This window comes from Dipodomys merriami, unplaced genomic scaffold (assembly GCF_024711535.1).
Source record: "Dipodomys merriami isolate MVZ:Mamm:240054 unplaced genomic scaffold, mDipMer1.0.p SCAF_4, whole genome shotgun sequence".
In the NCBI taxonomy this organism is placed as follows: Eukaryota; Metazoa; Chordata; class Mammalia; order Rodentia; family Heteromyidae; genus Dipodomys; species Dipodomys merriami.
In genome coordinates, this window is record NW_027205603.1 from 41,705,604 (window position 1) to 41,713,321 (window position 7,718).

Here is a 7,718-nt window from a genome sequence, read left to right on the forward strand (position 1 = left end):
TAAAAACAAGATATGACATCTTTAAAAACAAAACAATAACAAAAAAAATTTACTGGCTGGGCACCAGTGGCTCACATCTGTAATCCTAGCTACTCAGAAGGCTGAACTCTGAGGATCGAGTTTCAAAACCAGCCTGGGCAGGAAAGTCTGTGAGATTCTTATCTCCAAGTAACCACCAGGAAACTGGAAGTGGTACTGTGGCTCAAGTTGTAGAGTGCTAGCCTTGAGCTGAAGAACTGAGGGACAGCACCCAGGGCCAGAGTTCAAGCCCCATGACAAAAAAAAAAAAAAAAAAAGCCACCACCACTATCACCACCACCACCAAAAAATCCCCAAAAACTTCACTGGCAAAGACACACTCTATAAAGGAAAGGATAGAAAACAGTGTTCTAAGCAAATGGAATCCAAAAGCAAGCAGAAATAATTATACTCATGTCTGAAAAAGCAGACTTCAAGCCAAAATTAATGGAAAGAGATAAAGAAGGTAGTCATTTACTAATAAAGGTGATGATCTGTTGAGAAGTTATGATTGTAAGCCAAATATTGTTGCATATCTTTTCATCTAACCAAGCAAACAACAAGAGAAACAACAACAACAATATACCACTAGGGTACATACAGGGACAGATGGACCTAGATATATTAATAGTGGGTGACTTTGGTATTCCACTCTTACCAACAGATAGATTACCAAAGACACCTCAGAGTCATGCATCAGCTGGACTTAATAGACATCTATAGATTATTCTATATCCATGCATTTGCATAGTTTCTATAGCTACTTTCATTTATTAATTTCTCTTTTATTTCCTTGTGATCTGAGAAGATTCCAGAAATTATTTTGTTCTTTACATCCTAGTAAGTCTCACTTTATGGAGGAAAGTGTGATTTATTTTGGTTAAGTTTCTATGAGCTGCTAAGCAGAATGTTTAATCTTATGGCTTGTGGATGAAATATTGCATAAATATCTGTTAAGTCTATTTGATGCGCAGTGCTGTGGAATGATCCATGGATCATTAAAGAAATCAATAGGGCTAGGAATTCAAAACTTCCTACATTCAAATGCAAATAAAAACACCTACCAGAACCTATAGGATACCATGAAAGCAGCTCTAAAAAGAAAGGTTACAGCTGAATGTAACCAGTGAGGTGGTGCAAGCGAATGATCACTGAAGCCAGCCAGGGCAGGAGAGTTTGTGAGACTTTTATCTCCCATCAGTCACAGAGAAATCTGGAAGTGGTGCTGTGACTCATTTGGTAGTGTTAGCCTTGAGCAAAAGAAGCTCAGGGACAGTGCTCAGGCCCAGAGTTCAAGACTTAAGACCAACAAAGAAAAACGAAAAGAAAACAAAAAAGAAGAAAGGTTATAGGTTTGGGTGTCTAAATTAAAAAAAGAAGAAATTAATGACCTAAGTATACACCTCGACATCTTAGATAGAGAACAATCCAAACCCATTATGACTAGAAGAAGTAATAAATCAGAAGGAAAACTTAATGAAATGGAGACTAAACAAATAATAGAATGGAACAATAGCACACAAAGTTAGTTCTTAGGCTCAAGATCTGGTTCAAGCAGTACAATGCCTGCCTACCAATCTTCTGCTTCCACTTACAGCATCGATCAGCTTACCTCTGCTTTTAACCAACATATCTCAATTTTTTCTGTTTATCAGAAACCTGACATGACTTAATTGTGATAAAACATCTTACAATACTGAAACACAAAGTTGTTTGCGATGATTTTGGTGTAGTTGAAATTGAAAAAAATAACAAAAAATAACTTAGCTCTTCATTCTGTAAAGGCAGAACAATTTAGAGATCCTTAAAGCTAAACTAGTCTTCAAAGAGCCGAGCAAGGGAAAGAGCTGCACACACACACAAATTGTACATGATATGCTATATTCATGTTCAAGGGGGTCTAGAATCATGTAAGCTATAGAACCTATTATTCTCTGGTGTAGGTCAGAAGAAAAGGCCAGAAAAGTTGCATCAATGTGATTTCACCTGGGTGGTAAGAGGGATCATAAACCATTACATGTTCTCTCTCCTTAGCTTCCAGAACAAATGCTGGCATTTTACAAGTCATTTTTGATTACTTGCTCATACGCCTTTCGATGTAATCTACCCAATAGGAGAGAGATGGGAAGTCATTTCAAAGATAAACGTTTAAACTAGCATATATTTTAGATGATAAGACTTTAATGGAGGTAAAGTTGAGTCATGAGTTCATTGATGTGTGTTTCAAAGATGTTTTCTGGCAATTCCTTTTTTCTGCCAGATACATTACCTGCAATTATTTGCTTTTCCTGCAATTATCTTGCATACCACTTTGAAATCTTTCATTAATTTTCTTAATATTTTTGACTAAATTGTCAACAGCGTCAGAGGCTTTCTTAAGGAACAGTTGGCAGGAAAGCTGTATCCCTCTCTATGGAAGAGAAAAGTAAATTGAATAAGCACACACTTAATGGGTGGACATGAAAGAGACTGCAATAGTGTAATCAAATAAGAAGTTTTAGAGTTAAGTAGATGAGAGGATGGAGCCTAGCTCTCTCTTTTATAAGCTGTAAGACCTTTTAATAATATTATCTCATGTGGTTGTAGTGAAAATTAAATGACATGGAGAGATAGATTGAGTACTGTAATTATACTAAAGCTCATATTTCATTTGCTAAGTTCAATTTCTATATCAACAAAGTAAGGATAAAACAGTATGCTTTATAGAGAAATAAGTATAGGTTGATACAATCCATTTGTACATGACAGACTCTCTAGGTCACTGAGTTTCTGTCACAATGATTTAGTGCCGCTAAAAGTAAGAAAGTAACCATAGACAATGTGTAAATAAATATATCTGTGTAAAGGGTCTGTGTTCCACTAAAACTTTATGAATTTTGTAGTTTGAATGTTGTTTTGTTATATTCTCTAGATTCTTTTTGGCCATGCCCCAATCATTTCAAGTAGAAAACCTTTCCTACCCATAGATTTTCACTCAGTGACCTACATGATTGTAGGAAAACCTCAAGACCTGCCGGCACCATGTTCGTTTGATGTTGATAACAGCTGCTTTCTATTGAGTTTATCAGATTTCCTACCATAGTGGCCATGTTCTAGATCTTGTGATAATACCTACATTATGTCATTCTACATCCTCAAGAATGCTAAGATGTAGACATTCTTTTTTCATAACTCACAGATGAGCTAAAATTGTAATGGCTGAGGAAATACTCATTCCATGCTTATTATATTATTAAATTCCCTGAAGGTCAGAAGAATTGGTTTTAGAAATCAGGTCACTTCCTTCAAAGGACTTACACTCTGACAAAGGCAGATGTATTATCAACAAATAAAAAGTTAAGTTTATAAGATCTTTCAGATTGTGACAAGTGCTATAAAAGAAATTGGAAAGTAGATAGGATAAAGAAAATATATCAGCTAGACATTCTGGATAGAATATTAAGTCCCAGAAGTGGTCCCATCAAGAAGAGATCTAAAGATTCAAATGAGTCATTTATGAGAAAACTAGCAGTAAGCTTTTAAGGAAAAACCAGGCGACTAGAATAAGGTATAGAAAGGGATTGGAGAGATGCAAAAGTTGGAACACAGGGCTGGGAAGTTGGCTCAGTGGTAGAGCGCTTGCCTTGCATGCCTGAGGCCCTGGGTTCAATTCCTCAGCACCACATAAGCAAAAAGAAAACATCCCGGAAGTGGTGCTGGGCTCTGAAGAGCTGAGGGACAGCACCCAGGCCCAGAGTTCAGGCCCCACGACTGGACCCCCCCCCAAAAAAAGTTGGAACACAAGCACACAGCTTATGTACACCCATAAACTATACCAGTTCACTTTTTAAAAAACTTACATATACAGTAGGATGACATTAAAGTGACTTTAGAAGGAGAGTGGCTATTGAGCAGTGAATCACTTACACAGGGTCAAATTCAAGAATTAGTCAAATGAGATACTACTACAGCATCCCTCCAGGGAAATAATGGTGGTTTGATCACAAATAGTGGTAGGTACGAAATAGAAAGATGTAAATGTATTTTAGATAGAGTTTGGACATAGAACTGACAAAAGTTGCTGACAGTGACTTTAGAAAATGAATAATAAAAGAGAAATGAGCGATAGGTTCCCGCTTTATAAACCTAAAGGGATTATAGCAGGACTTAATGATGTTTTAAGTGAATGAAAATTTGAAGCAGAAGATCAATACTCTCATTTTGACAATGATATTAAAGATGGCAATTATATGTACTTATCTGTAAAGATAGTAGCTGAGTTGATGATTCTGAAACTAAAAAAATAGACTTTGAGGGGAAAATTTGGAAGTCATCATTTGATGAATGACGCTCAAAACTGGGGACAACATGGTATATGGTATCGTATAGGGAAAATATAGGTGGGGGCTCCAGTACGTCCTTGAAGTAGGCAGTGAGAAATGAGGACTGGCCAATGGTAAAAGCCAATGTGTTCAAGTGCCACATGCAGGAAGTGAGAGAGTAAATGAGACAGGTGGATTTGGCAAGAAGTACACCTAGGGCATAAATTAGTTAGTGATAGAAGTAGGGCTTGAAATCATACCTTCTTATTCCTCATTCTCAGACCTGTCTATAGGATCATGTTTACAATTCACTTGAAGATTTCCCAAGTCCCATACTCTTTAGGAATAATTCTTTTTAGTGTTCAGATTCTTTAGTGATTCTGGTGCTATTACGTTCATAGTCACTTGTCAATGGGTATCACACTCACAAACAAAGCCAAACAAAAATAGAAAACAATTTAAGTTTTCAAAGAGCACAGTTGCTCATTTTAGGTCACTCTTATTTTTGCCTATAAATTTGACACTCACATATTTTGCTATTACCGTATTGGCTGAAATCATTCTCATTACACTATGTTCCCACATTTTAATCTACCTTAAAATAAAATAAAATATTTTAATGGGCCTTCGGAAGGTAATACTTTTATTTTATTTAGATATTTAGAATAAAAATGTAGGATTAATTCTTTGCTAAAGAAATACAATAAAAAATAATTATGTTTAAGAACACAAGAAAAATTCATTGACATTGTCTTTTAAGAATAAAGGGTCGGGCTGGGAAGGTGGCTCAGTGATAGAGTGCTTGCCTTGCATGCATGAGGCCATGGGTTTGATTCTTCAGCACCACATAAACAGAAAAAACCAGAAGTGGCGCTTTGGTTCAAGTGTGGTAGAGTGCTAGCCTTGAGCTGAAGGGCTGAGGGACAGCAACCAGGCCCAATTACCAACAAAAAAAGGGGGAGGGTCTTTTGTATTTTGGGGTTTATTTTTTGTTTTATTATTTTTAAGTAGTTGAACAAAGATGTTGCCATTTAACAAAGTAGTTTATGAATGCAATGCGTCTTGATCAATGTTACTCTTTTCAACATTCTCACCCATCCCTCCTCTACTCACCACTTCCTTCATCCGTCTTGATTTTGTAGGATGTATGTGAAATTCTTGACTGTATTCTCACTCTTCTCTTCATTAATTTACCTGTTTCCCTTTGACCCCACGCTCCCCTTTCAAGTACCAGCTTTCTGGTGATTATTTTGTTGAACTTTGACTTTGCCTTTCTAAGGAATTACACTGAGTTCTTTGAATCTACAATATTTCAGTCAATTCATTTGTATACATTTGCATATCACCTAATGTATTTACTTATAAGTTTATAAGATAAATTTAGCTTCCACCTGTAAGGAAAAACATCCATACTTCATTTCTCTGGGCCTAACTAGTTTAACATAATTTTTTCAGGTCTTTTATTTCTTTACAAATGATCCAATAAGTGAATAAGTAAAATCCCATTGTGTTTATATAGCACGGTCCACATATGCATCTGGGCAGATAAAAAGAGTCTTCTCAGAAGAACTAAAAATGGCTAATAGACACTTGAAAAATGCTCAACATCTTTGGCTGTAAAGGTAATGCAAATCAAAACAGCATTCTACCTCACTCCAGTTAGAATGGTCATTGTCAAGAAAACAAATGATAACAGATGCTGGCAAGGATACAGCCATAAGGGAACCCTAATACACTGTTGGTGGAAATGTAAACTTGTTCAACCACTCTGCTCAGCAGTAGGGAGCTTCCTCAAAAATTTAAACATAAAACTACCCTGTGGTCCATCAGTTGCTTTCCTGAGCATCTATCCAAAAGATTATAAACCAGGTTACAATAAAGCCACAAGCACAAATATGTTCATTGAAGCACTATTCATTATAGCCAAGATGTAAAATACTTGCTCATAACAAAGAATTCTGTCAATCTTGGTTTTGTTTTATTAATAAATCTGACAATATGAAATATTTTTTGAGATTATGTGAGTTAAATAATATAATTTAATATGGTTAATATAGTAAATATTAACCACTAAGTATTCATAAAATGGATTCATACTTGAAAAGTTAGAATAACTGCATGTTAAGGAAAATGTGAAAAAGAAAGTTATGAGGTATGATAATAAGGATTTTTAAGGGTTATTGTAAATCTAATAGCATAATGATTCTAATAATCCCAGCCATGAGCAAAATAGTTTTAAATGTCAGCAAATTATTATTTGGCTTAAAATACGTGTTAAGATATGAACAGTTAAGAATTTAGAGAAGACCATAATAAATACATAATATAACTGCTTTGAAAGTTTAATACATCTTTTCAGATAAGTTGATGTTAAGCAAAATGAACCCCAAGATGAGGATTCAAATGTTTTCTTCTTTCTGGCTATTGTTTCTAACATATTTATAAGATATTTCTTTGTTGCTTTGTATGTCCCTCCTCCACAGTATAACCCCTGCGTGTGCATGCGTGCGCGTGCGCACACACACACACACACACACACACACACACACACACACACACACACGCACACACACACACATACAGCTCTCCAAAGTCTTCCACTATAAGTTTATTATTGTAAATCACTGACATTGATCAATAAGGAAGTAAAAGGAGAAAATTATGCCCTATCTTCTGTGTGTACATACACATGTTTGTGGTATATCTTTGCCTATAATAAAAAATACTTTTCCTATTATAAAATTTCAAATTGCTCTGTAAAAATCTTTCTAGTTAATTTTTTCTCTTGTTATACCTGTACTATTTACAGTTCTATTTTCTATTTTTATATTTGTGCTTCCTTTTATATATTTAGCAGCTCTTCTTTTTTAAAAAGAATATTATTATTGAGTAGTTGTACAAAGAGGTTACAATTCCATAAGTCAGGTTATGCGTACAATGCTTCTTGGTCAATGTCACTCATCCCTTCATTCTCCCCCATTTTCCTTTTCCTGTTCTTACCCTCAACTCATATAGTTCATTTTTTACATAACCTACATGGAGAGCATTTGCTCACCTTTCCTCACTCTATTTCTGGGTTTCCTCCTTTATCCTTCCCCATAAAAATCATGTTTTCACTTCCTAGTATACATTTTGATAAAGAACACATTAGTTGTTCAGAGGAATTAAACCTTTGGATCCCTCCACAAAGCATACTCTCCTTTAGTCAGTTTGTTGGTGTGCAAACACATGGTGCCCTGTATATGTTATCATGCATAATTTCATCTTTAAAAAAAAGATTTTATCTTCCAGAAAATATTTATAATGTGATTTTTCTTTCAGACTTCCAAAATAATGTCAGGAACTGGTAGCATATAACTAAATTCCAGTAGTAAATTAGATTTTTTCTTACTTAAATCC